Genomic DNA, 7,087 nt, shown 5'->3' on the forward strand with positions numbered 1-7,087 from the left:
GTATTAAAAATGTTGAATGGTTTTGCAGAGCGAAACCCGATGTGAGTTACTAATAAATGTGGGTGACTCACTAGTGAAGGTGGCTGAAGGTAAGGCATGGTCGACCATGGGTGCGATTTTACTTTTTAAGCCAATAATGGTAGACTGTGTCAAGGTTTGTGTGGATGGCATTGTTGATTCATATAAAGATGTTGATGTTTACAATGTAATAAAAACAACAGAAGTTGATAAGGTTAACACGTTGGTTCATCAAATCGTTCAGTGGACAAGAAAAGAGATAAGGGTATATGTTTGTTTATATGTTAAAATATATTTTAGTGCATCACTATTTACTAGAATATTTTTTTGTTAAATTGTAGCTTGTGAACCAAAGGGCACCGAGCTAGTCACCTGGTGCCCCGAGAGTGGATTTGAGTTCCTCTTCACCGAGTCATACAAGCGCGTCACCACAAATAAATGACAACGACATTGCGGACACTTTAATTTTATGTTCACAAAAGGTCAACCGATTTACTCTAATATATATTTTTTTATTTAGTTTGATTTGTTTATATTATAACAATTTGTTTTGCTATTTTTAGGCTGATCAAGTGAGTCGTGTCTCCCACAATTTCACGATGAGAACTTCGCGAGCAATTAATTTTATCAAATGGTAGCCGGCCCATTTACTCTCATATTTTTTTTGTTCATTTAGTTTGATTTGTTAGTGTTATAACAGTTTGTTTGTTAATATAGGCTGATGAAGACAATTACCAGCCTGAAGTGTTAAAATCAATCATTTTTGAAGATGGTTATTTAAATGTGGTTAGTTTTCAAAAACTTGTTTATATAACAATTTGTATGTACACACATATATTTTTTACGCAAGTATTAATGTTTTGATAATCGTATTTAGTTAATATCTATGGACCAACAAAAAACTGGTACAAATTCTTAAGGGCTGGACTGTAGAGGCATCTCAAGGTTAGACAAATTCTACCATTTTAATGTTTGTTAATATATAACGGCCAGGGCCGGCTCAACGAATGCGAAGGCCTAAATCGAAACAAGATTTTGGGGCCTTTTTATGACAATTGTTAAGAAAAAAAAGGTTGCCTATTAAAACTTTTGAACTCATAACCTATACTTTATTAACAACCAAACCTATCACAACACCAAACATTACTTTGAGTTTACTTTACCTATTATAATATATCTATATATAATGTTCTTTTTTTAGATTTAGGGGCCTTAATTAAGTGTAGGCCTAAAGCACTAACTTTTTTTCGCTGCCCCACGAGCTACCCCTGATAACGGCCCAAACCTAAATGATAACATGCTGTTTGACTAAAATTGTCGAAACTGTCATAATTTGCTGAGATTATGATTTATGACCCATTAACAAAATTTATCCCGAAATGATCTTTTGTGCTACAACCTACATTTTGACTTGTGAGAAGTCGAATCGTAAAAAATATGTTCTGTGCTCAATTTGCAATAACCTTGAAAGCTTGGGACCCAAAATTGCCTAATACTAGAAATACCCTTGATAAGCAAACGACCGATCTGTTTGCAAATAAACCTTAATCTGAAGTTGACATGTTTATTCATTTATGTTCATTCATTAATGCTAGTGAACCGTTTGTATATTTTGTTAGCAAACGAACATATAACGAAAGCTTTCATTTTGTTATCGAAAACACTTACATATATTTTTTAAGCTTCATTTTACTAATGTAATATGTTTTGTTAAGTGATTTCTATGGTTTAAGTTACGATAATGAAGACGTCGGTTCAAGTTACAAGAATGAAGATATCGGTTCGAGTTCGAGTTGTTAGAATGAAGATGTCGTTTTTGAAAGTTATTGTGTATTACTTTTATGTTTAAACCTATATATATTTGTGAACGATGAAACTTTTTTATACTATCTTTGGGTTTTCTGAAAATTCATATTATATTATATCATTATATACAATTTTATTTGTTTTCTGGAAACTAAAAAAAAATAAAAAAGAATCAAATGGTGCGGTCACCAAAACATCTTTTGGATACATACTAACAGGAGGTTCATATTAAGCAGTTCATATTGGATGCAACAGAAGGTGCGTTTCACATTTAAATGAGCAGAAGGTGCGGTTTGAAGAAGGTGCGGGTTGATTTTAACAAAAAGATGCGATGGTATAAGGTGCGGTCCTTGACCTGCACCTTTTGGGAAAATTGACCGCATCTTTAGGACTCTTCTATACTAGTGCAATAATAATCTATTGGGCTTAACCTTATTAACGTTAACCGTATTTATTAACCCATGTTCAGTGACCTAGTTCCTAACCGGTTTCTATGTGAATATCCCTAACCATCGGTTTGTAATCGGGTTCTCCTAAATTGGTTATTAACTAGTTTTGTTATGTTCGGTTCCAGTTTTGATTTGGTTATGATTTATACCTCTACTCTAAACACTATAGCTTAAATATATAGTTTTATAAGAGCGGAGTAATAGGGGGCGTCTTTCCCCCTATATATATATTTTCCCTTGAAAGCGCCTCAGTGTCTACCAAATCAACAAAACGAACATGAACCGAAATCATCTAAACAGCCCAATCATTCCAAGCAACCTATCAATCTATAGCCAAAACTCACCCGTTTACCGCAGGTGTAGTCAGAAGTATTTTTATAAAAATGTTGAATTCTTAAATGAACAAGTTAAGAGATATAATCATTGTAAACAAAATGATTATATAATTTTGATTTTCCACCATTGTCTGTTTCATCTATTAAGATAACCTACACCAGAAACAGACCCGTCAACCTATATCGAAATACCGTGGCTGGAAAGTGTTAGGTTACATTTTTGTAAATATTGTCCAAATAATTAAGACTAGTTTTTGAATCTGTGTATTTAATGGGATTTGTTAAATGATAAAATTAAGTAAGATAAATTTTTTTTTGAAATAAATGAACAAAATTGAAGGTAATAAGAAAATAAAATATATACTACAAATAGTAAATAGTCTATAATCTCAAATTTAGAAATTAGAATGAGATGAACCATTACAAATTTACAACAAAACACAACATTTGTTAAAATTGTTTTGACTAATTAGTCATTACGCATGGATAACTATAATGAATGAGATGAGATATTAGAAAATTAGAAGAGAAATTATAACCCATTTGTCAAAATTGTTTTGGCCCATGACCAATAGATATGTATGATAAATAAGATGAGGAATTAGAAAATTATAAAGGAAATTATAACCCTTTTGTCAAAATTATTTTGACCCATGACCCATGGATAGATATGAATGAGATGAAAGATTAGAAAGGAAATTATACCCTATTTAATAAAATGGTTTTGCCCATAACCCATTGATAGATAGGATGAATAAGAAGAAAGATTAGATTAAGAATGAATATGAGATTGTCATATTATCTTAATTATTTTCTTTTATTTTATTAGTAAAGGTAGATAAGATGTACTTAGGCATATTTGAACATGTTATGTTACATCTCGTAATTATATGTGGCTAGCATATCTTGAACATTTAATGTTGAATGACATATATGTGACCATTCTATTTAGTACATTAGCTATCATCAATTATTGTGAAATAAATAGTGTTACCTGCCTATAGCATGCAGTGATAACGACCTCCAATTAGTCCCAGTCTCACACCTCAAAACAGACTCAAAACGAATGGACACCTCCACCACCACCACCACCGTCATCGCCACCACTACCAACCACTGCCGGTTGGTTTTGCTACCGTTACCGTTCCAAGGCCACCTGAATCCGATGCTTCAACTCGCCAACATACTTCACTCCAAAGGCTTCTCCATTATCATGCTTCATACTCTTTGCAATTCTCCAAATCCCACAAACTACCCTCACTTCAACTTCGTACCCATTCCTGGAACCGGTGACGACAGCCTTAACTTTTCCGACATGGACAAAATCATAAGTTCATTGTTGTACATCAACACCAGTTTCATGAATCCAATCAGGGAATGTTTGGAGCGGTTGATGTCGGAGGAGGATGGAGTTGCGTGCTTAATCACCGATGCTCAATGGTTCGGCACTCAGAACGTCGCCGACATCCTCAAACTTCCAAGGATTGTTCACCGGACTAGTAACATCTCATCGTTTGTTTGCTTTGCTGCATCTTTGCCCTTGTATGTCAAGGGTTTGTTCAAGCATTTCTCTGATGAAGGTTTTCTCTCCACCACCTTATTAAAATTCCTGTCTTCAACTAATTAATAATTATCGAAAGACCAAAATGTCAGATGGTCTAGGTGTTGACCTAACAGATCGGTCAAGAAATTCATAGGTCTCTCGACGCGTCTCAATATGCCAAAAAGAACATAAATTATACATAATTATATGAATGCAATGCAACTAATTAATGATGGAGAGATGATGATGATGCGGAATTGCGAAAGACTGGTTACCTTTTGAGATACTACCACCAAGATTATAGGGTTTTACTATTTTGTAAATTTATCCTATATTTCAAATTGTAACATTTCTTAAATTTTAAAACTGTTGCTAATAATCTAGTAATTTTATACATACCTTTATATTGAACGAATGTTATGTTACTTGATTACCGTCATAAAATTATTTTAGGTTTTACACATTTATATAAGCTTTTCAAACTTTATATTTGTGTGTTCCTTCAGAAATGAGATAAAAGTACATATTATAGATTTTTGCTACACCTTCTAATATATCTTATTTGTAGAAATGAAGTTGGACGCACCGGTTCACGGGCTTGAACCACTTAAGGTTAAAGACTTGTCAAAGTTCCTGCTTGGTGATTCAGAAGGTGCATGTAAGCTGCTAGAGCTGATGATACAAGGAACAAAGCGAGCACGGGCACTGATTTGGAACACATTTAAAGAACTAGAAGAACATGAACTCGAAACTCTTGGCCAACATTTCCCTAACCCGCATTTCCTAATAGGACCATTTCATAGATACTTTCGAGCATCATCAAGCAGTCTCCTAGCACAAGACAAAGCATCCCTATCGTGGTAGGACAAACACCCACCCAAATCTGTGTTATATGTTAGTTTTGGTAGTATAGTAAAGCTTAATGAATCACAATTCTTGGAGATTGCATGGGGTTTGGCTAATAGCAAGCAACCATTTTTATGGGTTGTCCGACAAAGGTCGATAGAAAGGTCAGAGTGGCTCGAACCATTGCCAGATAAGTTTTTGGAGGGAGTCGCAGAAGGAAGAGGATATATTGTGAAATGGGCTCCACAACAAGACGTATTAGCTCATCATGCAACAGGTGGTTTCTGGACTCAATAGTGGGTGGAATTCGACGCTTGAAAGTATTTGTGAAGGGGTTCCAATGATTTGTTCACCATGTTTTGGTGATCAACTCCCAAATGCAAGATATGTAAGTGACGTATGGAAGATTGGAGTGGAGTTGGAAAATGGGTTTGAAAGGGGAGAGATTGAAAATGCAATAAAGAGAATAATGGTGGATGAAGAAGGGTTAAAATTCAAGAATGAAGTAGAAAATATTAAATGGAAAATAGACCTTTGCCTAAAGAAAGGTGGTTCCTCGTATTCATCACTTGAGGATTTGGTTAATTATATTGTTTCATTTTAGTCGAAAACAAAATTCCAATCCACAAGTGTGAGTACTTCTCTCACTAATAATATTTTATAAAAATAGAAATAAACTCTTGTTAAACTTAGGGTATGTTTGGTATGGGGTAATGAAATAGATGATGGAATGGAATGGACGTGGTAATGGAATGGACAAATGAATAAAATGGATCATTATCATTCCATTGTCATGTTTGGTTACCATGTAAGAATGAAATGATTAATCACTTTATCATTATTAATATTTTTATTAGTAATAATAATTAAAAATAAATAAATAATAATAATAATAAATGAATATTCATAATAAGTATTTTTAGGACCTCGTGCTGCAATGAGATTGTTAAACTGCATATGCGTCGTGAAATGTTAACTCATCTAATTTAAAAACAAAATATATTGATAATGTAGTAATAGTTATAATATAATAATAGTTATATTATAATATACAAAACGACAATGACAATATAATAACTATAATTAGAAAATAACAATAATAATAATAATAATATAATTAATAATTTTATAATAGTAATAATGATGTTGACTTTTTGACTTTTTCATTCCTTGAAAGAATGAAAAAAAACACCCATACCCAAAGAAATGAAAATCCTAAAATGGAAAGAGTTTCATTTCATTTGGAATGATCAATTTCATTCATACATGGTAACCAAATATGTTTTTTTTCATTTCTTTGGAATGACTTATTCCATTCCACCTTCCATTCCTCCATAACAAACAATACCCTAGTTATTTTTAGAATAAATAGCAACGGTCTTTATTTCTCTATATGTGGCAATGACTATTTTTCAAAGAGTGAATTGGTTTTAGGATCATGTGTTTTCCATGTTTTATTTTGGGTCCAACCAAATTATACAACGGGTTAATTTAGGGGCTACTGACATTTTACAAGTAAAAGCGACTCATTCCTATAAAACTAACTAGCTTAAAACGGGTTCAAATAGGTTAGCACAACCCACGACCATTGGTTGTCACAACTTATTTGTTATCAGCGATGCTCGACTTATCCTCCGCCACCACCTGCCTTCACCTTCTCCACCATCAACACCTCTGGCACCATCCTGGCCTCATTGACACCACTTTGACCCCACCCGGACATCACCACTGGACGTTGCCGCCTTTTCGATCACCACCTTCGTCTCCAACCACAGCTATGGTATACCACTAGACTTAAGTGAAATTTTGTTATCGATTTGTCAGACTAGGTGACTAAAACGCAATCGGACAAACATAAACTTAGTATATTAATGTTTCATGGTCAGTTCATCATTAGATTTTTTTCGATCTTGGTCTCAGGCTAGAATGGTAAGACCAATGAACTTTATAATTTGTAACCCTAAAAAATAATTAACGCCCTTCACCAATTATGTTGTACTATTGTTCATCTTCAACATGTAACTTCATATTACGGTTATGGCTCAAGTGCATGTTATGGCCAAAAACATCTAATTAATAAGCAAGCATAC

The 7,087-nt window shown here is 33.7% G+C and overlaps 1 pseudogene across 1 annotated transcript; it reads left to right on the forward strand.

Moving 5' to 3' along the window:
• The first annotated feature begins 3,674 nt into the window (after positions 1–3,674).
• LOC143576168 (UDP-glycosyltransferase 76B1-like) lies at positions 3,675–5,684 on the forward strand (annotated as a pseudogene). Its single transcript, XR_013142902.1, has 2 exons — positions 3,675–4,188; positions 4,720–5,684. The product of XR_013142902.1 is annotated as a UDP-glycosyltransferase 76B1-like (transcript).
• The last annotated feature ends 1,403 nt before the right edge of the window (positions 5,685–7,087 follow it).

Source organism: Bidens hawaiensis, unplaced genomic scaffold, assembly GCF_021521415.1.
Source record: "Bidens hawaiensis isolate Kalapana, Puna unplaced genomic scaffold, B.hawaiensis_p1.1 tig00028006_1, whole genome shotgun sequence".
Taxonomy (NCBI): Eukaryota; Viridiplantae; Streptophyta; class Magnoliopsida; order Asterales; family Asteraceae; genus Bidens; species Bidens hawaiensis.